Source organism: Topomyia yanbarensis, chromosome 3 (genome assembly GCF_030247195.1).
Source record: "Topomyia yanbarensis strain Yona2022 chromosome 3, ASM3024719v1, whole genome shotgun sequence".
Taxonomy (NCBI): Eukaryota; Metazoa; Arthropoda; class Insecta; order Diptera; family Culicidae; genus Topomyia; species Topomyia yanbarensis.
In genome coordinates, this window is record NC_080672.1 from 412,793,947 (window position 1) to 412,820,980 (window position 27,034).

The window sequence follows — 27,034 nt, forward strand, 5'->3', positions numbered from 1 at the left end:
TCAAAGCTAAGTAAATTTAACTTTAATTTGAGTCCACTAAATCAAAAATCGAGAAAAAACTCACAATGAATTGTGAATTTTGCTGTGATTGAATGGTAGCTACACACTTAATTTAAATTACTGGGTACAGTAAAATTTTGCTGGGGTTTTGAATCGCAAACCGTTCGGTAATCAATTCAGAAGAGAAAACAGAAGAGCTGATAAATTCAGTGAAAAATATTGCGGGTTTCAGTAAATTATTCGAAAAATTACTGAAAATCGCTAAAAAATGAAAACTATACCGCAAATTTTTAAACAATTTGCTGACAGCTCCTTAAAAATATCACTTTACTGAGCAAGTCGGCAAAAGAAATTACTGAACAAGTTTTGGCTGGGTTAGTGTGTACCTTCAAAACATTTTACCAAATTGTGCCTTATTGAACCGCAAAATTTAGCCAAAAGAACTTAATCTTGAGTCATTAAACCATATACTGTTTTGACGTTTTCTGATGCAACTGAATTTAAAGATACGTTCACTTTTTTTGGACGTAAAAAGATAAATAAAAATTATTTTCATAAAATAAATTAAAAGCACCACATCATCGATTCCTACCTTTTTCTGGGCTAACTGTCAAATAACTATTTTTTGTCAAATAAGGCCGATAACGCTAAACAAGGATGTGTTTACATTTTCGTAGCAAATCAATTAAAAATCATTGCGGTGTTATAAAGATTGGATTAAGAAAGTTGAGCTTTGAATTCTCAATTTTAACACAACTCACACCCTCCAGATTGGCCGGGTTCCCTTCTCCTATAGGGAAAGATAGACCGAGCGAAGGCTAACGGATGCGAATGCGAATAATAAATTGTGATACGCACTGCCATTGGCATCGTAGTTCGACGACATTTTGCGATTGACAGAACGGGACTCGTCAGCACACTGAAACGGGGCACATTAGGTTTAGAATTTGAAGGCAACCTCGTAGGAAGTCTTAGAAGATTGTAACAAAATGACATCTCTTATTTAAACTTTGTCATATTATTTGTTATATTAACGGTTATCTGTTTTACAGCAAAATTTTAAACGATACTGGTATTTGGCACTTTTTTATCTTTTATTTTCTAAAGATCGGGTACACTTTGGTCAGTCGAAAACCTTCGTTTCTTGCACTACTGCGCGCAGTAGACAATTTTACATCGTTGCAATACTGCCTATAATCGTTAGTAACTCTCGTGTACATAGGAAATCCCATAGCAATTGGGACTTACTTGCAACTATGAGCATTACAGAACAGATCAATTTGTACCTGAAACTTGAACATTAATCTTTGATTGGGATTTTTTTCTGGAAATTCCTCAGCACATGTTTGAAGGAAGTGTTATAAAACCCACTCAACTATTGGTTCACCATTAATGCATCCGATTTCGATCGGATGCTTAAATCATTACGAAGCAAACTGTGCTGGGCAGATAGGGACTACGATAGCATCGCTGGTATCATTTCGTTTCAAACTGATTCAACTGTGGTTGTCTACAGGTGAACAGAAATTTTTGGTTGTTATTCGACACCATTTGGATCCTGTTCGGCTACTTTAAAAAAGATAAGACCAATTTAGCAAACTTTCACGAGATTGTCGGGAAAAGACAGAATTAACTGTTACTATTATTTTAATTATTTATTTATGTAAGATCTGTGGTAATTTAATCCGTACAAAAATGAATAGCTAACAAATCTTACTTCGATAAGTCAAAGAATTTGGGTTTTAACTGAGTCTCAGCAGTATCGTCAAACTGGCGCCTAAGTTAATCTGACATAAAACTGATGAGACGAAATCGAAAAGCAAATTTCTCGACTTACTAAAGTTAGGTTTCGTTCCCTTCGTGAACAAAAATAGTTCAATCTAATCGATGGAGAAATATAGCATATCTTTTATTTTGATTTTATCCATTATCGAAACAATTTTAAATAATTAATAAAACAGTTTGCTTGAGATTATTATAACTAGTCTCAAGGGTAAAATGACATTTTTCGGGAAGATCATAACACTCTTGGAACAATCTCTGAGGCTACGGAATAGCATGTCCCGAATCTTATGAAAAAATCTCGAGCGTTTCGTGAAAAAATCGCCCATGAATTTCTTTCTCAACCCTTAAATCATTAACCGGAAGGCTTAGTTTAGTAGACCCAACAATATAGCACCAAAATAAATTCATTCTCTCCCGTATAGGTGCACATACTAAATTAGTAGACACATAAGCGAATACGAAAGCAGCAGTGGACCAACTGCTAATCCCCACCGTCTTTTACCCACTACTATTTAGGTGTGTAGATAGGTACCATATAATATGGGATAAGATGGATCCATTGAAGCGGAAATCGATAAATTTAATCAGTACAGAAGTGATTTGCTCGTCGGAAGATGTTAAACACATACACGCGTGTTCGGTTGAGGAACTGGTTGAATTGTTTTTCTGCTTTTTGTTTCAACGATTGCCGAAAGTAATTTGGATTACATTGGCAGCACACTATAAAAATACTGTTGCTACGAAGGGAGCCCGTGTGTGGTTCAATTCAAGTCTTCGTTTTTATCTTGTAGGCCTTTAACGTGAAATGATGGGGAAAACGTTGCAAGTGTTTCAATGTGAATCTGCTGTTCGGTAGAAGACAACAGATTGACAAATATACGACGGATAACTAGTGAAAAATTGTTACCGAGAATGAGGGTTAATCCACTTGAAAATAACTGTAGAGTTAGTGTTCTGGTAAAATCAACGATTTCAAAAACTGCCGCAGCTGTTCTTCTATTCGCGAAATGGAACATTTATTGAAGGTAAAAATGAAGCTGAAGTTTACGGAAGTGACCTTTATACAGTTTCATCATACACGAAACCCTATCGCTACCAACTACATTCTGACAGCTTATTGTTTAACTTCTAATCATCGAATTAAACTGAAACATCTCTCAAAAAATGAGGAGCGAAAGATGTAAGTCCACGCTTGCGTTTCACTAATCGTCCAATTGGTGTGGGCTTCCACATATCCAGCAGTGTTCGTAATGGGTCTTTTAAAAATCAGTTTTTTAATCTCAATTTTTCCATTTTTTTAAATTTAAAAACAGTAACAGAATAAAAGTTGGATGTTTCTGTTTCGAATTCATTTCACGAGTAACTAGCATCAACATGGGATCAGTTAACTTCAAACCGGCTGTTCGGATTAATCGCAATTTTAGATTAATCACGTTTTCATAGCAGTCGTATTCTTGCAGCTTAAAGCTGCAAGTATTTTTTGATCAGTACCAAAAACAAGTATGTGCAAAATACACTGCGGTGCCTACACTAGCATTAAATTGGAACCAGTTTAGCATTTTGGAATCACTGCTCTCCAAACAGAATACGAATGAAACCCACCGAGCCAGAGAAGGCGGAAAGTTAGCGGCGAAAAACGGGTCCAAGCAAGAATCGAGTGAAGCTTTGCCAAATAGTTCCGAACCTCTCATCAACAATCATTTCGTTGGAAAGACGACTGTTTCGTATTATTCCAGTGACTTTGTATGGGAACAATCGATCTATGCTTCCTTGGACGACGGCTCGGAAAGAACTCGGATCGACGAAGGGCTGGTAAAGGAGCTTGTCGTTGTAGGAGATCTCCAACCATTGTGTCTGCAGTTGGATGGCAAACGTTAAGAGGTTCGAAACCAATTCTCAACTAGTCGTTCTAGAGATAGCGGGTTACGCGGAGTCCGACAGATAAACCCTGTTCAACGTGCGAATAGTGAGCAAGCTAAATCTACCACGGTAGACGCTGCGATATACGAAGTTGGCGCAAGCATTCTCTCTTATCTGAAAGGTCTGCCAATCGAAGACTACGCTTCATTATATTTTGTATAGGGACCGACAATGCTCACGTAACCTCAAGATTCGTGATGGCAAGCCGGGAGAACCGATTGCGAAAGAGCAAATATTTTCACATATATGAGTGCCAGTAGAATGACCAATTTTTCTCGGTCGAGAACCTTGGAACGATGAAAGTATCGCTGCCAGAATCTGCCAGGGTATTTTCATAAGGTGACCTTGAAGGAGCTATAGGAGGCCGACCCACGTTGTACGTGATATTTGCCATTGGGTGCCGTCCTAAATCCAAAAAATGGGCGATGATTCGCATATTCTGCGATGCAATAGCAAAGGTGGACGGTATATCATTGAACACTATATTGCTGTGAGGGCGGGATCTCCTCAAGACGCTGTTGGTGGAGGTTCTCTTCGGGTTCCAGGAGAAGCGGGTCGCTATCTGTGCGGATCTGGAGGCGATGTTCCAATAAAATCCAAATTCGGAGGGAGGATCGACACGCGCAACGAATTCTCTGGTGCGAGGATTCACCGTAGGTACATGATGTGTAGCTGATACACTTCGCTACTTTCGGGGCCACTTGTTCACCGTGCTCTGCCCAATTCGTGAAGAATTTCAACGCCGAAGAACATTCTCAGGAGTATCCAATAGCAGCCGATGCCATAATACGAAAGCACTACTTGGATTACTACCTGGACAGCGCCGACGATGATACAGAAGCGGTAAAATTGGCTCGCGAGGTCAAGAATATTCACTCGCTCGGAGGAACTGACTTTCGAACTCAAAACAAGTTATCGCGCAGGTCGGAGATACCGATCTAGCGACCTAGAAGAGTCTTCAGCTGGACCAGAACACCTCAAAGGAGCGCGTACTCGAGATATACTGGAAGCCAGTCGAAGACGTTCGCTACTAAACTGGCCACGGACGCAGAGCATCCAACGCCAAGCGCTAGCTACGAGTGTGGTTTGCTAAGATCGGATGGGTTGATTCCGGATAAGTTGTATGAGAAGTAGACGCGAACGAATGTTTCGCTATCTGGGCCAGATAAGAAACCCCCGGTGTTGCTTCCGTGAACACTCGGTGAAAGACATCATGTCATTGCAGCTTCATGTCTACGTAGATGCTAGTGAAGAAGCCTACACGTCTCATCTATTTTCGGATGGAATTTCCGTAGCGTTAATCGGTGGAAAATCCAAAGTGATTCCACTAAAGGCACACTCGATCCTCCGGCTAGAGCTGCTGAGGGCGGTAATCGTGGTACGATTGATGAAAAATATACTCAGCGTTGATGGTCGATAAGACTGTACTCTGGAGTGACTCTAAGACAGTGCTGACCTGGAGAAATTCTGATGGTCAAAGATATCAACGCCGGAGCAATGGCGTTGGGTATTAACAAAGAAGAACGTTGCTAGTAATGCGACAAAATGGGGAAAATGCCCTTGTATGTCTTCTAACGTTCGTTGATTTCAAGCTGTCGACTAGTTATATATGCCCATAGATCAATAGACCACAGAAGTAAACCTAAGAGCTATGGTCGTGTATGGTACACAAGGAAGATGTCGTATTGCAGCTAATAAGATGGGATCGGTTCACGAAAATGACTCGCTTGTGTCGGACTGTGGCATCGCTACGTGGAAAACCTAGGGCGAACAGTAAAAAGACAGTCACGTTTGGGTAGATCACTCACTCAAGAGGAATTAAAAAAGGGTAGAGGAAAATATCTTCAGTTGAGTCCAGAGTGAGCAATATCCAGATAAAGTGGCGAATCTGACGTTAACACGTATTCTGCGACCAAAATATCAACTAGGACTGGAGAAAACCAGTAAAATTCGCAAGCTGTCTTCTTATTTAAACTGAGAAAGGAGTAATACGTTCCGACAGCAAGATCTCTCCAGAGACCGTAGTTCCTTTCGACACGAAGTTCTCCATTATCTTACCGAAGGAGCATCCAATGACTCGATTCCTTTGTAGAAGGTACCAACAGCGATGTTTACATACGAATCGTGGGGAAAGTGATAGTGAATTTTTAGTTAACAGAAAAAGTACCTTAATAGCTATTAGTGGAGTCCTAATTGGCACACTAATATCTGGTCTTGATATGCACATAATGTAGTCTAAGATCTAAAAAACTGGCTTCGATTTCATATTTTGACATTTTTCTTGCAAGGATCTTATGGGGAGTACACATTTACGGAACGTGCAGTTGTACGACATATTGCAGGTTTTAAGGCACAATGGAGCTGCGTCAGCTAAACTGTTAAACGCTATCAGTACATAATTTTGAATATGATGGAACTGTATAAAAGTGACTTCCGAATAATTGAGTAGGTCTGAAAGATCAAAAAGTCCCCGGGAAGTATGTTTTTATACAAAAAAAAAAACGAGTTAACGACGCTTTATGCATTTTTAAAGAATTGTGCATAAAATCTAAAATTTAGTTGGGGTTAGTTGAGTGGTGGTTGCTGGTTAAGCAGAAGGCGTTGAGCATGATGCGGCATAGTTTTATGAGTTCTAAGCTTTTGTAGGTTAATCGGATCAAATAGCAGTTCTAAACGTAATTTTCAAATGCAAACAGCATTGGGTCATTCGCGTCTACATTTAAGAGCCTAGATTTTTAAATAAAAAAAAAATTAGAACATTTTTTGATGATTTATGGTTGGTGAAATGACGCTTTTTTCTGATTGATTTTTTTAAATATTAATTACTACGCGTTTCCAATAAAATTTTATTTATTTCAGGTATTTTTGTTACAAAAATATTTAATTTTTTTGTCCTGAATTCGGTTTTTTAGCGTTGGACAATGTCTCTTATAATCTGGTTTAAATTTCATGAAAATCGGATTACCCGTTTTTCCTTTCGCACGTTTACGTTTTTAAAAGCATGGTTTTGAGAAAAGCCTCGTTTGAAGTTGAAATATACAATACTGCTACTCGCGCCCTTAGATTCAAAGTTCTGTACCTTTCGAAATTTTTCGACGATCAAACTCAAATTTTACTGACATTATTTTGAATGTATATGCAACTAATTTAAAAGAAAAAAATATCAACAAACGCTTCAGAATTTCACATGAGACTATCTCCTTCAATACATTAAAACATGAGAAATTGTTCCTCTAAATCTAGGTAGAACTTTCGAAGGGTACAACCTTTAAAGGCCTAATATTTGAAAAGTTGTTAAAAATGATTTAGATTCTTCGCCAGGATTCAAGAAAGTGTGAAATAACAAAAAAAGTGTTTACAAGGTAATTGAAAAAATTAAAGCAATCAATCACATTATTTGATAACGCTATACAGTGGAGACTCGATTTTATCAGTCTCCGATTTTGTCAGTTTTGGTTTGGTCAGTTTGACTGAAAAAATAGGGTAAAAACCCCTATTTTGTCAGCCTAACATAAGAATTCGTTTGATGGATCTTGCAGGCGAAACACGCAAAATTCGGGTAAATCCTTTCTTGAGAATATTTTTCTTATCATAAGGATGCAAAATTCGCAAAAAAAAATGAATGCTTTTTTATTTTTTCACTGGAAGTCTCCCTGAAAGGAAATTTAAGCTAAATAATCAGAAAGCGTTATGAAGCTTCGTCTAGGGACTGAAGAGAAATATTTTAACATTTTCGGTTCATTAAAACAAAAGAAAAAAAACAAGTATCGATTTTATCACTTTCCCCATTTTGTCACCCTGAAAGCGAGTATTAACTATGTTAAAAAAGTATTTTTCGGCAAAAGCAAATCTTAAAAAAACTTATTTTTTACAAGCCGGCACTTTTGGGGACTCTTTCTTAAATTTCTATTTTATACCTTTCACAATTTCACAGCGATAATTTTTCTCAGTGCATTTCGTTCAAAGAGGCCCTTTTATGCCCACTAACATTTGGTAAGTTTTTCTGATCAATTAGGTGAGTGGCATTCATTTTATGATTTTTTTTTCTAACAAAAAACGTTCTACGTTTTAAAAATAGGCATATTTAAAGAAAAAAGCAGCTCTCTAGGCGGTAATACAGCTATCTTGACTACAATTTACCGATTTCATAAATTTTGAATAGCCTGATCCTGTTTCACTTGATTTTTTTGAAAAGATTACAGGTAAACTTTTCTAAAATCGAAGAACGAATCAATTCAATATTAATTCGTCAAAAGGGCGAAAGTGTTTTTTGTAAACAAACTTGTTTCGCTCATTAGTCTGCTGCAGAGTGGAATTTCATGAAAAATATGCGTTAATGTAAATTTTTACCCTTCGTAGAAGTAATTTCAATTGTTTTCTCCTTTGAAATTATAGTAAATTAAGAGCAACCGTCCAAATAAAAGTTTGTTTGCAAATCTTATTCGCCCTTTTGCAAATTTAATATGGAATTGTTACAAAATATTAATTCTAAAACAGATCTCGCATTTTCTCGAGTGTATGACCTAGCATGTAACCAGCTTCTGTCAAACTTTCCGAAGATCGCCTGTTGCCTCAACGAGCAGTGAGCGGTTGAACGAGCAGTGAGCGACTGGCACTCAAAAGTGATTTCGCTCCGCGTAAGCTCATTGCACTATAGCGCGACTGTTGAAAGAATATACTTTATTCGGAATTTATTTTAGTTTAATTTTAATTCATTTTATTTTAACATGTCATGGTCCTAAGTGTAAATAAAAGCCGTCATCGTCAATGTTATAATATTTTTTTCAATACACATCGAAACACTCGGATTTCCACTTGCAGCTAATGCAAAAAGTTAAGAAGCAAACGTAAAGACGGTCGAATTATTAACGGAATATAAAATAAACAGAGGCCCTCATTGGCACTCAGGACCTTTTGAAATGTTTGTCTAGAATTATATCGGGAAAGGTAGCGTTTCTTTGCAGAAATTTCTAAGAATGTCTCTCTAATCTATGGAATCAAGAAAATCATCAATAAAATGCTTGTTTTGTTACCTTGCCATAAATCAATAAAATATTAACAGTCCTGAGTGGATTAGAAAAAAAACAAAACATACCCAAATCTCCCGATTCAGCTCATCCCACTCGCTGTTCAGTTCCATGTTGATCGCCAGATTGCGAAAAAAGTTATTGTGGTTACCGAATGGAAACGGAGCCCACGGCGTCAGCGACATTTCCGCTTTCTTTTTCACTTCTAATCAGATTGAAATTAACAATTTAATAAAATGAACAGCCAGAAAACAATAAAACTTATAATCGACTTAATTTTCCTCCGGCAATTTTTCGCTACACTATTTTTCGTTGATCATTTACTTTTCGTTTCACAATATTGCAAATCTGAGCAGCACCACTTTTTAACAAAATAAGAATTTAAAATTTCAAAAAATAAAACCGGATCCGGAAAACGCTCACAATTAATGCACACAACAGATTAAAAGAAAAAGCTGGACGCAAATCGTAACAATTCGCGGTAGCGAAAGCCAATCGAAGCCAGCAGCACCTACGCGCAGCAGGCCACCACTCGAATGAATCGGAGGAAAAAAAGAACGGTAAATTTTCGTGACCAGCTCGCGGTCGCCGAACGCGCAAAATAACGGTACTTTTCGCTGATTTCATTGATGACCCGATGACTGATAAAACACTCGCGCGGTGACCGAACGAACTGACCGACCGGTTGATTGGTCCCGCGGAAGGGTGGCGGAAAGACGCGGTTCGCGATGCCCAGTGCCATTGATGATAAACAGAAACACGACTAACCAGGATAGAGCGAGAAGCAACTGAAGCAAGCTGTGTTGTGTTGGGTGTCAATTTTCATCCGCAGTAGCGGCAGTGGTGTGAGCGAGATGGAAAGGTGCGAGCAGCTGATGTGTTGCAACGTTCTTCGTTTCCCTTTCGGCGAAGCAACGTATGTTTGTCGCGCGACATAGTGGGTGCACTCTAACCACGGTTTAGCTGATTTTGAGTTGCTGCACTGAGTTTATTTCGCGCATGAATGCATCACAGATAACAGACATCTATCCAAGGTCAAATAGTTCGTAAACTATAGAGCATCAAGGGTGGTTTATTTCTAGAGACTGGAATTTAAATTTTACTTTAAGTGGAACCAAAATAATAATGTTACTGACTGATGAATATTGATCATGAGTGGAAATTTTCGTCTTACTTATGGAACTTTAAATTAGTAAAATTATTTTGATCAGTACAGCAAATATGATCTACTTTACATTCTTTACAACGACATGTAAAACAAATAAGTTATTGAGGATAACTCAATTTATTTTAAAGTATTGTTCTCAAGTAAATTGGATTACGTTAGGTCTAATAATCAAATTCAAGACCAAATACTACTACGTAAAATTTCGCACATGTGCGTGCTACTGATGAATAACCCTCAAAAGCCAACGGGTCTCAGATGCCCGGATAGTAAGTTCTGTAGTTTCAATGCACTTGTAGTTTGAAATGAAACTGATCGAGCATTTTCGGGATTTATAATCTCTCACTGATAAAATGACAAAAAAGAAGCTTTAGATTTCATTGGGTCTTAGGAGCGATGCTTCTTGAAGTCACAATTATAGTTTGCCTTTTTGAGGGATAACGAAAAGTTCATATTACAGGTCGGACTCGATTATCCGGGGATTCGATTATCCGGGGATTCGATTATCCGTGATTCGATTATCCGGGGAAAATGATTCGATTATCCGGGTGTTTTGAAAAAATTCAAATTTCAACTATAATGTCTTATTATAGTGCTAATTCGACCATTGAAGTCAATAGAACATTTTTTCGGGCAATTTGGGGGTCTAGGGTTAACCTCCTGTCAAATTTTAACCTACTTCAAAAATGGCTTATATATGGGTTATTCCGCGCAAAGTGACCTAAAAAAACAAAACTTGGAATCGACCTTCATGGATTGGAACCAGTTTTGAAGAAATTGTTCATTTAGAGCCAATATATAATAACCTAAATTGTTGTGTCGTTTAAACAGCCTCAGTCCATGGGAACACTCTTAACCGTTATGTGTCCGACGTGGTACCCGAATACCTTTTTAGGTTACAAATAATGAAATTCCGATGTTTTATCCGTAGCTGGAAATTGAAACTTTGTGACATCTTAGAACTTCACTAAATCATGCTTTTGGAGTAATAATGTTTTTGATGTAGTAAGAAGGGTGTGAGGAGGGGCTCCTGAATTTTTTACTACGTCACAGGCCGACGTGGATACCCGGGTACCCCCAAAACTGAAATGCCAATAACTAAGGTAATTTCCAACCGATTTTGATGCTTTAGGGTGTTTTGGATTCAAGCACTCATCCACTTTTAGACTTAGTAAAAATGAATCGGGTTATTTCAACCGGTTCCCGGGAATCCGGATTTCCGGAAGCATGTTCCAGTGCTTGGATACTATTTGTGAATTTCAATGGAATACTAGCAATATGGGTATCAAAATTCTTGGCATAGCATCAATAGGCTGTATCTCGTGGTATTGGAACCATTCGGTGATTTCACCACGGAACGGACATTCCGGAGCAGGTTACCGTAGGGCCGTGAATGGCCATTCCATTCCAATTCTATTTTTCAAACTACCATAGGGTCCCGTAACAATAAATAATAGACTTCCGAGACAATTTGAAGAGTTTTGATACTCATTGTGCTAGAGCATTATTTAAATTTACAAGTCATACCCTAGTACTGAAACATTACTCAGGAAAATCCGGATTACCAAGAACCAGATCCATTCATCCGGTTCAATGTTACAGAATCCAAAAGTGGACGAGTTCCTGAATCTAAAACATCTCAAAGTGTCAAAATCGGTTAAAGGAAGCCATAGTTATGAGCATTTTAATTTGTGGGTACCCGGGTACCCTCGTTGGCCTGTTATAGGTGTTTTTTGTTGGACACATAACGGTTAATTTTATCAAATTGTTTAAAAAATGTTTTTCTTCGGATTATATCTCTGGTATTGTTTACACTAGAATCAATCAGTGAGATATTTTTTTTAATGATTTGTTTAGGGATTCCAAAAAATGAAAAGTTTTTAATGCCAATATTTCCAAATATGCAACTTTTTAATTTTACACTAAAAGTACATTTTTCTCGTAATACATCGGTTACTGTACGCCGCATAAAACGTCATTATACCTACATTGCTCGGTCGGTTTCTGGCTATCTCTTGGGATAATGATGACATGCTTCTTAGGATTCTGTTTGGATACTTTTCAAGATACTGATCGAAGTTTTCTTAGCATCCCAATGGAATCTATTTCAGAACTTCAATTCAATATTTATCCGTATTTCTACGGTTTTTTCTCTGAATTTTGATGCAGGATTCTAGAGAAAAGCTTCTTAAATGTCTAGTGGAATATTTCTCAAGATAAAATTCTGCTGAAGATTATGCTTTATTCCAGATACTGACAGAATCATGGTCCTATTATCATTGGAATCCGGTGTAATGCTCTGATGAATATCCTGCTTTGAATTCCAGTGGACTTTGACACAAACAATATTGCTCTTATCCCATTATCCCCTTCAATAAGTGATTCCTGCTCAGAATTCCAATAGCATCTTTAACCCGTTCGTGCCCTTCTGGTTGATGAACAACCACGTTTCTATATGACTATATCATTTGGTTTACACAACGTCAAGTAAGGCTAATAACTGCGACTAAGATCTTTCATTTGAGCACTAAAAGTTATAAATATTAGCATTAGAACAGAAGTTATTACAATTAATCTGATTGGGTTCCGCTGAAGCAGTGCTACCAGGGATAGTTTCTGTTAATGGCGAAAATGAAATTTTGGAATATTTTCTTAGCCTGTGAATATTATTGAAAACTGCTAAAACTTTCTAATTTAGATTGCCCTCAATTACCATTTTCATGCAATTGGACTAGATCGGAAGGTAAATATTGAGCAGCTGCAAAAGAAGCACCTATCTTTCTTAAACCAGGTTTTTCGTATTTCTTGACGCCAACAGTTTTAAGGAAAAATAGTTTTGGGACCCTATACGCGGTAGAAAAAAGTTGGTCAAGAAATGGTTAACGAGGTTCTGAAAAGATCCCCAGCCGTCACTGGCGGTGATTTCAATTCTTGGGTAGCTCAAGCATGGATGGATGATAGGCTATGTAAAGAGGGCGCCAGCAGTACTTCTCGCTGAGGCGCCTGCGAACCTGATAGTCCTTCGCTAGTGACAAGTGTGAGTGGGACAGTTTGCGAAGACTACACGCGTAGTTATTACCTGACAATCCATTGTTGGTCAATTAAATGATGCTACAAGGACAAGGACAAGGATCTCTTTGTGGGTGCGCAACACGCACTCTTCTAATTAGAATGACTAGACATGTTAGCTGTGATATGTGACACTCCACGTAAATTAAACTGGAGCCAAGAAACAGACGACCCCCAGTTTACTTACTAACTTTATTTTTTCTGGTATTCGAGTAATCGAATCAGTTACCTCGGAAAATCTAAGCCCTGGGTAATCGAGTTTGACTTGTATTGCAAAAGACACACCTTATTAAAAAGTTTATCTTAGAATTCTTGTACAAATAACTATAAATAACTGATACATATCGTTAACTCGTTACCAATATGAATAATAAATGAAAACCAACTGAAAATATAAATCACACCCTGAAAGTCTGAAAAATCGACTAGGGCCAAAATAGGTACATTTATATTTACCATAATAGGAAAATTTGCCCTGGTCATTTTATTTCCAATTTCTCCACGAATGAAGCTTAAATTCGTGAAATAACGCAAAAAAAAAGTTTGATTCGATTATCCGGGTGATTCGATTATCCGGGGTGAGATTTTTTTCAAATCCCCGGATAATCGAGTCCGACCTGTATATACTTCTGATTGATCGATCCGAATGTATGTGCATAATAACAAATTCGCGCTACCCCTTGCACGGAGGTACAGGATACGCTGATCAGGCCCGTAGCCAGGAGTTTATTTCGGGAGGGGCTTAAAAAATTATTGCAAAGCTTTTTTTTTTATTTCGATTATTCGGTTATTCGCCTCTTTTTGGGTTAGAAAATTTCTTTAGAAAAAATTCTAACCCTATATGTGCGGGATAGATGAACGAACCGTGATGAGCTGCGTACAAGGCAATCGATTTACCAACTACGCTTTACCCACCCCTGCATAAAGCTTTTAGTTCTAATTACTTCATATTGTCACTAGAAACTAAACGAAATTTTGAAAAGTTCTTAATGAAAACAAAGCCAAATCTAAGACAATCCATGTTCTTTGTCACAAGAAAGGCTATAGTACATCAACGAATTATTGATGTTTAATTTGATTTTTATTATTTATTTTTATTTACAAGTTACAATTTACTCTCGTTGCAACAATGGATATTCTAGAGTTCTCAGTATTTATGCGCTAACCGAATATCACAATCCTTGACGGTGCTGGAAAACGCAAGGTGTTCAAAGCTACACGTTTAAAAGGTGTAGAAGACGCTAAATCGAAATGAGTAGAAAAATATCCATAAAATGTTCGATCGAAGAGAATGTCGAAATTTGCACAAAATCTTCTGATTTAGCAAACGAATTGTAGATGGTTCAACTTCTATTTTCTTGAACTGGCGTCCTGTAACCATTACCACTTCTAATGCATCATAACATAATTTTTGGCATACCCCAGTTAGGAAGGAGGATCTTTGGTGATCAATAGGATCAAAATATATGGGTCATTCCACGTCTGATTTACAACCAAAATTTAAATTCCTTCCATTTTTTTTCTTGCATTCATTAGCTAAAAATAATTGACACGTATTTTTTATTTTGGCTGAATATGATTTTTTTTCAAGCTGTCAAGCTTTTTTGAACTTTTGATGTTTATAACATTGATCATTTTTCAATCACTTATAACTCGGAAACGATTCGATATATGGAAAAAATATTAAATAAAAAAGTTGTGTACTCAAAGAGCTTACTGAAAAAAAAATGCAATTTCTTTTTGTTATATAGCTTATGAAATTTGCAATTGTTTGAAACAAATTAAGTTTTTTTAAAGTTGGACCAATTTTTTTACTTATTATTTTCTTTAAATATTAAGAATCATGTTAAAATGATTGTGCAAAAATTTGGGAGTGGATATCAAAATACTTTGCGAGATATTACAATTATAAACTTAAAACAAGGCAATTTTACACCAAACGCCTAGTGATAGGCCTATTGTAATTGAAATATCTCGTAAAATACTTCGAATTTCTTTCTGAAATTTGTACACAATCTTCTCGATATAATTATAAATTATTTGAAAAAGCTAAAAAGATTGTTTTGGCTCTATCGTGAAAAAAAATTATTTGTTACTAATATTTGCATAATACATAAATTATTTAACACAAAAAAATATTACAAAATTATACCCGCCGAGATCATCCGAAAACGCAGCTTTTATTATTTAATACTTTTTTCCGGAAATCTATTAGTTTCTCAGTTATCAGGGAATGAAAAATGTCCAATTCTGTTAAATTTATAAAACTTTAAAAAATCACTATATTATTAAAAGTCGATATTTGTATGTATATGATTTATGGACTCCCAAACGGCTTAACCAATTGCCGTAAAAATTTATGCATAGTAGGAATTTGTTATGGAGCCTGTTTGTGTGCTATTGGTGGGGATTATCTGCCTACAAGATGGCGCTTCGGAACAAATTGTGTTTTCCTCCTGTTTCGTTGAAAGTCGCATCAACGCGCAATGGGTATTAGCTAGTATTTTATAAAGTTCAAAAACTCATAACTTGAAAAAAAAAATCAAATTCAGCTAAAGTAAAAAAAATCGTGTCTATAATTTTCAGCTAAAGAATGCAAAAAAATTGGAGGGAACTAAAATTAGAGTTGTAAATCGTGGAATGACTCGCATTCTGCAAATTTAAGACTTTTTGGGGGTATTCTAATGTTAAAAGCAAATATTTTTTTAAAGTCCCCCGAAATCAAATTTATTTTGATTACATAACTATACTAAGAAGATTATGTGAAAATTTCAGAATGGAACTCGAAGTGTTTTACGAGATATTTCAGTTATAACAGGCCTTTCACTGGGCGTTTAGTGTAAAATTGCCTTGTTTTATGTTTATAATTGTAATATCTCGCAAAAAATTCCACTACCAAATTTTTAAACAATCTTTTAAACGTGATTTTTAATACTTAAAGAAAATAATAAATAAAAAATTTGGTCCAACCTTAAAAAAATTCAATTTGTTTCAAGTAATTGCAAATTTCATAAGTTATATAACAAAAAAAATTGTGATTTTTTTTGGTAAGCTTATTGGAAAACGCAACTTTTTTAGTTAATTTTTTTTCCGTTTCCGAGTTATCAGTGATTGAAAAATCTTCAATTTCATAGACTTCAAAAGTTCAAAAGCTAATAACTTGAAAAAAAAATATAATATTTAGCCAAACCAAAAAATACGTGTTATTTTTAGCTAAAGAATGTAAGAAAACATTTTGGAAGGAATTGAAATTTTGGTTGTAAAACTGACGTGGAATGACTTATGTATTTCAATGATTTAATCAACTAAAGGTAACCGCCCGGCATTTAATCCATTCAAGAAAATTGTCCACAAATCGAATGAAAATCACTTAACACTGTTCCTACTATCAACTAATTTACGTAAAATTTTACTAAATGCTTCATTGCTGACAACATAACTAGAAACTATAAATGTGAACATGATCAATAATTTCAGCATCTCTTAATTTCGACACATAGAAGGGAATACATCGCACTTACTTCCCCTCGATTTCAATTTATTGATTCCTTTTTGCTTTTTTTCTCCGTGATGTCTTATCATCTTATTCCATAAAGACCAAAAATAAAACGAAAGACTGTAATATAATGAAAACATGAAATCGAAACAATAATCCCACCTTATTGACTTATAGACTCAACTAGTCACAACATTTTAGTCGCTCTCCGTGATAACTTACTGATGTCTGATCAAACTATCGACACGTCGTTTTCAAACTTACATAGGCATTAATTAGAAACCATCGAAAGCGACTAAAATGCTGCTGGTGGTTGCAACATTTAGTTTATTATGGTTGATTGACTAATATGTGGTTTAGCACCAATTGATCAATTGACATCCGAAGGAAAGTAAGTGTAAAATCACGTCAGTTAGTCCTACCGCTACTGTGTACGTTTCTGTATATCAACAAAATTAGTAATATACGATTCGTGGGTTGATGAACACCTCAGGAAAACCGCTGGTTTACCACTTTTTGGCTTGTTTACTTTTTCACGTTTTTCTTGCTTATTGTTCGATTTTCCAGATTAACAGTGTTTCAATACGGCCCGCATTCCCCACATAAAATGAAATTGAGTGTCAATAGAAATACTATTGCATTAAAATGATGCGAAAATAAAAAAAAAAAAAACTGTCGTCTCGGCTACAACTATGTCATCAGCTAATTGAAATGTTTTTGTTTAGCACGCTTGAGTGAGATGCCTGACGTTTATATTAAGCGTACAGTGCTCTAATCTATTACAGAAATCCAATTTGCGTATGATTTAACTAACTTTCTTTATTCAGGCCAATATCTAGCATAAAATGAGTTTTGTTAAATGCCATCACTAGCGATAAATGTTAATTTTGGGACAGTTTTTGTACTCAGTTGTCTAAAAAACTTCTAAATTTTTGAAAAATTTAATTTTTCAAATCAATTTTTTTGAATTTTGAAATTCTGCTGGGTTACTGAGATATAGCGAAACACGATTATGACAAGCGCCAATTTCTCGAGTGATCGACTTGTGCTATCTTATGACAAAGAAAAAAGAGACAACATTCTTAGTTTGTTGGCTTGCTATAAGCCGAAAAGCTTATAGCAAGCCAACAGATGTCTCTGATGACATAGGTAGTTCCTACGCAGATCAACCATAAGCATTAGCTAGGTTCTTGTCTCGGGAGCAAAACTTTTCCCACCATAGTTTTTTTCTGGGAATGGTTGGCTTATATATTCAAGATTATTGAACAAATTTCCTTTTGAGATTTCCACTTGTTTTGGAAAGTATACCGAAATGTAGTGATGGATTATGCAAGAAGAATATTTGTTTCGTCTAGTCACCTGTCAACAATAACATTGTTTGATAGACATTGTCTCTATATTGTCAATGAAACCAACTTTTGTTTATTGTTTTTCCTGAATAAAGGAGGAAAATTGGGAAAACTTTGTGTTCCAAAACTATCATTTTGCAACCTGATATTGCTGCTATCGCATGGAAAAGTATAATATTGGACATAGTGATCTATAACGCATAATTTTACGAATCAGTTATAATTAATTTTTATATGAAATCTTCTGTGCACATTTGTGACACATCATACATATTTTATCATGAATACACACTTATGACACGTATGCGAGCGACTTTGGTTTACATTTTAAGCAAAAACTGTAAGTGTAGTCAACCGATCTTCACACAAATCGAGAGATTACTTCAGAAAAGATAGAAGTATCGAATGTCTTCTCCGAAAAGCTTCTAGCATTTATAAATTTTAAGATATTCAATCTCAAACTTTAAAAATCGTTTTTCTCGAAAAGTGCTAAATGGCGCTTGTCATAAGATAGCACAACAGCGACGAAATGTGACAGGAATCTTTTAATGACCACGGTTCAAATAAGTTAAGTTTCTTTATTGGGGCTTTAACCTCCTGGTCGTTCGCCCGCGGTTCAAGTAAGTGGTATCAGATCTTGTAGCCGAATATTGATTTTCTCATCATCCATATATATGAGAATCAACCACGTGTTACAAGTTGCAAAATGATTGGTTTCGCCTGGGCTAATTTGTTGAATAACATAAGTACTGAATGCCTGACAAGGAAGAACTCGTTAAAGGCGAAGTTCGTAAGCATAATCTCTATTTTCACCTTCAGCAAATATTTCCAATCATGAAATTCGGTTATGCAAAAATTCCGGAAGTCAATAGCCCCCACGTTTGGTTGGAGCACCACTTCTTGCTTCTGCGATTCAATCATCCGACGGATCACCCCAGCAAGAATTAAAGTAACAGTTTCTTTTGTTCTTCCGACGAGTCACACAATATGAAAGGAAGTGTGTTATCAGACTCGGCATACTGAGTAGATATCGTGACCGATGTCTTCAGTGGTTCGAAATAGCAATCTTCCTCACCATTCTCCCATCAATTTGTTGAAACCAAACAAGATACAATTTTTTTACGAGTTACCGAAAAACTTAAATTTATTTTTGAAAAATTTCGGGGGGGGGCTTTAGCCCCCTAGCCCCCCCTCTGGCTACGTGCCTGACGCTGATCTCCCAAGCCAGCTGCAGTCCCGATCAGTGATGGTTCTTAGTACAGTTGTGATTCACTGGTTGGGTCACTGTCTAACTAACGAATTTAATTCGCTAGTTGGACCGACTAACAGGCTCCAATGGAGACGTTAGTAGTGTTAATGCATCTGTTCACATCTCTAAATATTGTCAGTATTAAGTATGGTTTTTTTTTTGTGTTTCGAATTCATCTCGTCAGTAACTAGCACCATCTGGGTGTCTAGTTAGACGATGTATCTGAACTAGAAAAACAAAAAAACAATACTTAATTTAAGTTAGGTTTTGTGCCCTCAATGCGCAAGTTGGTTTAATCCAATGTTCCCTTTTGGGAATTGAGATTGCATATTGTCAATTTGTTGTCAAAGTGAATTTGACATGAGCTTTAGTTGGGCAATGGCCCAACTAGCGGAGGCCCAACTAGCGGAGGCCCAACTAAAAAGCGGTCCAGTTGAAAAGTTACCAAGGGTCCATTAATGAATTACGTAAAACTTTTAGGGGAAGGGATTCGACAGACAAAATGCGACATATGGGGAAGAGAGAGAAAGAGAGAGAGAGAGAGAGAGTAAGCTAGAGCGTTACAACATGTTTTACAGAAGAATTTTTTAAAAAGTTCGTTGCGTGCTAGGGGGGAAGCAGCGAATGAATCAGCACGTGTTTGTATGCAACAGCAAAAGCGTTGCACTACAAAACCGACAATCCAAACAACCAAATATTGCACGCATGACAAACAGCACAAGCCTTGGGTCATTAAATGAAGAATAAAATTCTCATAAATCGATAGAGTTCATCTTTCTAAATATAACAATATACATGTTCAACTTTTAATAGCTCAGAATGATTTTTCAATCATTTTCTAAAAAATGTAAACACGTCCTCGTTTGACATGACTATCGATCTGCCTTGACAGTGAATTTAGCCACAGGGGTTAGTGTTTTTGACAGGTATCCCAGCAAAAGGATAGGGATCAAGGAATGGAAGGTGTGCTCGTGATAATTCAGTTTTATAAAACAATTTTTATTTGTTATTTTGCGTACAAAGAAGTGAAAAAGTTCGTTTACGTATCTTTTAACGTCAGCTGCATCCGTTTTCGCCGCGCATTGCTTAATGACCCAATTGGTGTATGAAATTTGTAGAATAATTAATTCAAAGTTACTTGTGTAATAAATAAAACTTGTGTATTTCTATGATTTTTTTATTCTGTATTATGTAGCTGGCATCAATTTAAAATAATTCGCGTGCAATGAAATTTGGGAGAATTTTTTTCCGAATAATCGAGTCAATCTCTTCGGATGATCAAATTACGGACAATCGAATCGTTTTCCACGGATAATCGAGTGATAAACAATATAACCTCAAGGATATTTCATAATCATATCACAAAACAGCTTAATTAGACAGACCGAACATTTTATTTTGGAAATTAAACACTAAGAAAAACGGCTTGCGAAATTTAAGTTGTATTCCACTCTCTGAATTTGAGAATCTGGCGGCCAGGACGAACGGTTGTCGACTAGATGCTTTTCTGGGCTTCCGGGGACGACGAACAGGGACAGTAATCGTTTAGACCGGGTTCATCCATGGATCCAAATGCTTGGTCGTGTAACGTGCTGGCTTTTCCATAACGTTCTGCGTTACAAACCACTAAAGATTTCGCCGAAGCTTAGGCTATAAAAACCCCGCGTGACGAGGATTTCAATTTCGTAAACTTCTGTAAGAAAGTAATTTGGTTAGAGCCATCCTGCAGTAATTTCAAAGATAAGTTTTTGATGTACAACCTGCAGTACAAGTATAACAGAGTAATTCTTTCGGAAGACACAAACTGGATTTGAAACGACAGAACTTCCTCAAACCGGAAAAAAACCTTTTCGGTTTAGTGAAGACTTGACCAGTGACAAACAAGTACTAACTATATTTTACAAAATGATAGCCTTAAATAGTCTAAAATTGACAGTTCATTCTTTAGCACACTCTTTACCTTCTAGTGGTAAGTTTGTTTATTATTCTTATCCAGCATCCAAAGAAGCTAGAGGGTGCACTGATACATCATCCCTTTCAATGTCGGTAATTTACATGCTTCACTATTTCAATGGAATATAACTTATGGTCTTATGGGTTAATATCGAACCCGAATTCAAACGCTGATTCTACACTGAGCCAATAACTCACATACAATTTAAGTGAAGAAGCACATACATATTAAAAATGACGAATCACATTAGATTCATATGCAGCAATTAAAATTCATAACTACACTGATGAATTTCAAATAAGAAACCAATTACTTCCACGTATCCAATACATACATTCTATTTGATTGTCACATACCTCAATAGTTATATGCAACGGACGTAAATATTATGTGGATATACGATGTGAAAAAACAAACAGATCCAATATGGCATCACGTATCAACAACACACAGCAAGGTGATTACTAAAGGAAATTCTCGAACAGTTTAATGAAGGTAATTTAATTTAAATGTAAGCTTAAACTATTATATACATTACAGCACAATTAAAACGAAGTTGCTTTTCAGAATGCAGAACTGGCAAACCACGAGTATTTCTGGAACAACGGAAGCTGCGAAAACCAGCGGGTGTGTGAACCACGGAAACATAAAAACTCTCAATACTACGGCGAATAAAAGATGCAACGGTTATATTTCGCAATGATATTGCTACTAATTGTAATCAGATGAAGTAAATATAAAATGCATTTCAAATTAATTCAATTTGAATATTTATTCTCCGACCTCTGCTTATGCACATTAGAAAAGCATTTGAATATTATTTTACATGCAACTAAAATTCACGTGAAATTCACATAAAGATTATATGGATTTTAATTTGAAAGTATGCGACATTCCGATGGAAAGTAGCTGAAATTCACTTAACATGTACATGCAGTCACCAATCGTTTTAATTAGATCAAAACCACCATATTCTATGTGTGAAACATGTAACATTTACGTGAAAAGTGTTATGGAAAATATTTACATGTTTTTGCATGTGATATCTAAGTGATAATTTTTTTGAGTGTATATCAAATCCATGGCCAAAATTATTTCACATGTTTTTAAGCTTTTTTATAGGTTAACAAGTGATGAAACATGGTTTTTCTTGGTTTTAGACAATATTCAACTAAAATATGAAAATATTAAACCTCCTTGCAGTGTGATGCAAAGCCGAAAATAAACGAATTCCACGAGCATTATTATTTTTCAATGCAAACGTTAAACTAAAACCTTTTTTTTCAAGCTCATATGTTTATTTTGCATTTCTGGCTTTCTTATAGTAGAAATTTTTTTCCAGATTTTGTAAATTCGGTAATAGAAATCTATCCAGGTGATTACCGTGTTCAATCTGATTATTCACGTTAACCCTTGCAATCCGGAGACAAGGAACTGGAATGAGAAGATTGCATAGTTTGTTTGATGCTTCGCTTACGTTTCCAAGACAACTTGTGTGCGTTACGGTTCATATTGCAAGGTTAGTGGAAGTTATATTTCATACACTTTTATATGGCTATCGTGGTCAATTTGGTTAATGGACGCAATCTAACGCAAAATAATATGAAGAACTCAATCAAATCATGCTTGTCATATAAGCTTGAGCTTATGCGACCACCTGGCCGCTACTCCGTTATCGATCTGGACTAGCTGAAGGTGCACAGGGAATAATTAGATAACTATGCTTGGGAGTAGCGAAACATCTTTCAATGTGCAACTCCTAAAATGTTTATTGATCAATACCGGCGCCGGCCAGGCCCTAACGTAGATCGTGAGAGGAGAGGTGACTTCACTTCTGGACTAGACATCGATCCATCAACTTGTGGACCGGGGACCAACCGCTTTACTTTCCTTCCGAAGGAAGACGTCATCACAGATTTTATCACCTCAGAAAAATCTCAATGACCTTGGCTGGAATTGAACCCAGGTCAACTGGAATGAGTATTCTCTTAAATTTGAGCAAAAAAGACGACATTTTCAAACAGCTGTAAAAAACCGAATGGGATTAATTGGGAATGTTTTCTTCGTGGAACGGTGAGAGGACACTCCAAATAATCTTCTCTTTTTAACAGATTTACCCGACATTGCCCGACAAGGTACTTTTTTTTACTAACGAATATGTGGAAAATTGAAAAAAGTGAGCACTTTTATAAAACCTACCCAAATATGACAAAGAAATGCTGAAATTGACCCCAATTGATTTTAGTTGCTGGAGTTTGCTGTGAAAAGCACGGTTTTGATTTATATATTGACTTTGGGTAATTAGTTTTTGAGCAATCTGAAAAATTGAGGGATAATGGCTTTCAAGCTAATAAAATGTGTAAAAAAATCAGTGATTTCAAATAATTGCATACAACAATTATCAAACGAAAACGCTTTTCTTTTTAAGCAAAACGTTAGAGTATGTTTCGAAGAATAATTTAAGCTGAAAATATGGGCAAATAAACAAAAACAATATTTTTTTCTATTTTGGCCAGGATTTGAAGTTAGTTACGCCTCTGTGGATCAATGCAATTAATGATATGTTTTTATATTGATGGTGCGCGACTGACCCTTCTTTTTGCCTTTCTCAATAGAAAGGTATTGCAATTGCTCTGAAAACCGGCTTTTTAACGGAGGCCCGGAGGGCCGAGTGACATATACCATTCGATTCAGTTCGTCGAGATCGGCAAATGTCTGTGTGTGTATGTATGTGTGTATGTATATATGTGTGTGTATGTGTGTGTGTGTATGTGACCAAAAATGTCACTCATTTTTCTCAGAGATGGCTGAACCGATTTTGACAAACTTAGTCTCAAATGAAAGGTGCAACGTTCCCATTGGCTGCTATTGAGTTTCTAATGGATTCGACTTCCGGTTCCGGAATTACAGTGTGATGAGTACGAACACGCAGAAAATGTCGATTTTAATAAATTCTACAATGAATGTATAAAGGTGAAATTTTTTCCAAAATATGACCACAACTACTTCGATTTGTAGTATTAGGTCACTAACATCCATTCAAAGTCTATTTGGCCACATTGGCCACCATCATCGGTTCCGGAAGCCTCGGCGGAAGTATCTAAATTCAGAATAACAGTCACATCGGTTTCTCGGAGATGGCTAGACCGATTCGACTAAACTTGGCCTCAAATGAAAGGTATTGCGTTCCCGTAAATGGCTATTTAATTTCATCCCGATCCGACTTCCGGTTCCGGAGTTAGAGGTTGTGGCGTGCGATCACATAGTAAATTGTGATTCAAACCGATACTCCGATGAAATCAAAAGAGGTAAAAATTTAGCTAAAATGTCTCTCAAACAACTTAAATTTGCAGATCTAGGTCACCGACGGCCAACCAAACTTTTGTTGACTACATTGACCACCATAGACGATTCCGGAAGTGCCCGGGAAAAGGTGTCATCTTTCAAAATTAACGAACTCACATCAGTTTCCCGGAAATGGTTGGGCTGATTTTCACAAACTTAGTTCTAAATGATAGCTACAATCTCCACAGATGTCTAAAAAATTTTGTACGGATCGCTTATATGGTTCCGGAAATATAGACTAAACCGTCCGGTTCCATATGAAATGCCCATGTAAGCCGGATCTCAAAATTTTTTTCAAGGGGGGGACCCCATGAAATTTCAGAAATCGAATTCGTATTTTTGATGCCAAACATCTTTAAAATGCATGAAACGTCGAGATTTTATGAAATTTCGACTTTTTGGGACTTAACCGATTTCGCTCCTTTTTCCAATTCAATATTACCGTGGCTGGTTTTTCTTTTGCAAAATTTTAGAACTCGATTAATGATTTCTTTTCTTGTATATAGTTGTCATGTATAATAAAATTGTAATGTATACATTTGAAAGCTTTTAATAAATATAAGCAACTAAAAAATTCTCGTGTTATGATTGAGAAAGGCACAATTGCACCGCTAGGTGGATTAAAACAGGTTTTGTTTTTGGATGATTTATAATGAAATATACAATAATATTAAGCCGAAATGACGTCGAAAATCGATTGAGAAGTCACCGCTATTTAAATTTATTTATTAAAAAAATGTTATTAACTTTTACAGTTAACTTTTTTTTCGGTCCAACAAAATTTTACTAGGTGGAACAACGTTTACGCCGTAATCATATGTTTGTCTAGAAATCATCACTGTTAACTGCACTGCAAATAATCTACACTTTTTATCGAAGAGATTCGACACATAAGTTTTATGTTTCCAACCACACCGAGAATTCAAGAACTTTCCATTTGCCCTTTAATAAAATTACACTTAAAACTTCAGTGTGCCACCCGATGACACGATCGACTGTTATCATTTTTAAATTTTAAGTGTCAGCGTGTTAAACTATATATGTTTTGCCCATAAAATCCAAGTTTTTGACAATTGCGGCAACATTAAGTGTCGTCGCAATTAAAATTTAAAGGTCAGCGTATTGAAACATAAATTTTTTGCGCATAACAGTGAATAATGTAAACCTTTTTTTTTGAAAAGATTTGACACATAAGATTTATGTTTCTAACCGCACTGAAAACTTAAGAATTTTCCTTTTGTTCTTCAATAAAATAACACTTAAAATATAAGTGTGTCACCCAATGACATTGTCGATTTTAAATTTAAAGTGTAAGATTATTAAATCGTAAATGTTTTGCCCATGTAAACCATGTTTCGTTGATTAAATGTTAAAACGCTTCAGAACAAGTCCACTTTTCCACAACATCGGCGCAAAAACATGGCATGGCAAATTTGGAAGATTTTGGATGGTAAGTTAATACTTGAAAATATTTGCATAATTGATATATTAGCTTATTTTTGCAGGTAATGAAATTGATGTCCAATCATGTTGTAGCAGATAAATGATTTATATCATTTAGAAGATGAGCCGTGTAAGGGGTGATTTTTTAAATTCATTTTTTAAATGTAAGAATAATATATTATTAATTTATTTATTACTTATTTTGCAGAATGTATTGTGTTCTAAGATATATTCAAAATTAAATAAAAAATATTTAATCAAACTAAAGAATATTTATTGTCATTTAAAAAAAAAGTTCTCCCATTTAAAAATTATTATAATAGCGCATGGCTTTTATAGGAAATGATATAATATTCAAGTTGAAGCAAAATTGAATTCTATAAGAATTACATACAATATTTATTTGTCGTACACTTAATTTGAATACGCCACGCACATGAAACTTAAGTGTGTCGTCTATTGGCACTAATGTGTTCTCAAAGAAGTGCGTTATTAAGTACCTGACACATGAGTTCTAAGTGTCATGACAGTTGCGGCAAAATTAAGTGTTAAACACTTGAGTTTAATGTGCAGATTATTTGCAGTGTGGTGAAAAAATGACCAGGGTCGATGCTACGAATCGTGAAAAATTATATAAAATCTAAGCTCATGTTAAAGAAAGCAACTTTGAAAATAATTCGAATTTCAAATAACTGTTAAAATTGAATTTTTTTATTTATCGTTGTGAACCCATAAAAAAATTCACAGAAAAAGCTCGACCGACGAAATATTGTTTACACACTTGGTAGACTTGACTCAAAATGTATGTTAAATTTCCATGCCTTGTGGTCCTTATCAAGTGACAGATTTTGCGATAGTAGTGAATATGGTGACACTGGTGCTGTTGTGCTTTCAATTTGCATCACGGCCATCACACGGCGAGCGAAAAAATCATTGCGTTTATTTTTGTTTCTTCCACACTCGAGTGTGTCCCACATGGAGCAACAACTGGACGAAATGCTTCATTTTCTCGGGTCCGACAATGACGTATCGTCGCTCACTCACCCTGTCGCAAGCGTCAGTTTTCGCTAGCTACCGTCAGCTGGCAGTAGTGGTAGTACCATGAAAGCTACAGATTTCTTATTGGATCCGGTAACGTTTCATAGGAGTGTATGTTGCATGGTTGCATGGTAGAGCAGCAAATGCGACGCTGGATGATGGCAGTCATGTCGCATCTTGCTTCCCTGCTCACA

General features: G+C 36.0%; 1 protein-coding gene across 12 annotated transcripts in view; it reads right to left on the reverse strand.

Moving 5' to 3' along the window:
• Nucleotides 1-27,034, reverse strand: part of LOC131693510 (RNA binding protein fox-1 homolog 2) — an 803,264-nt gene that overhangs the window by 588,007 nt on the left and 188,223 nt on the right. The gene's annotated exons all lie outside the window — the stretch shown is intronic.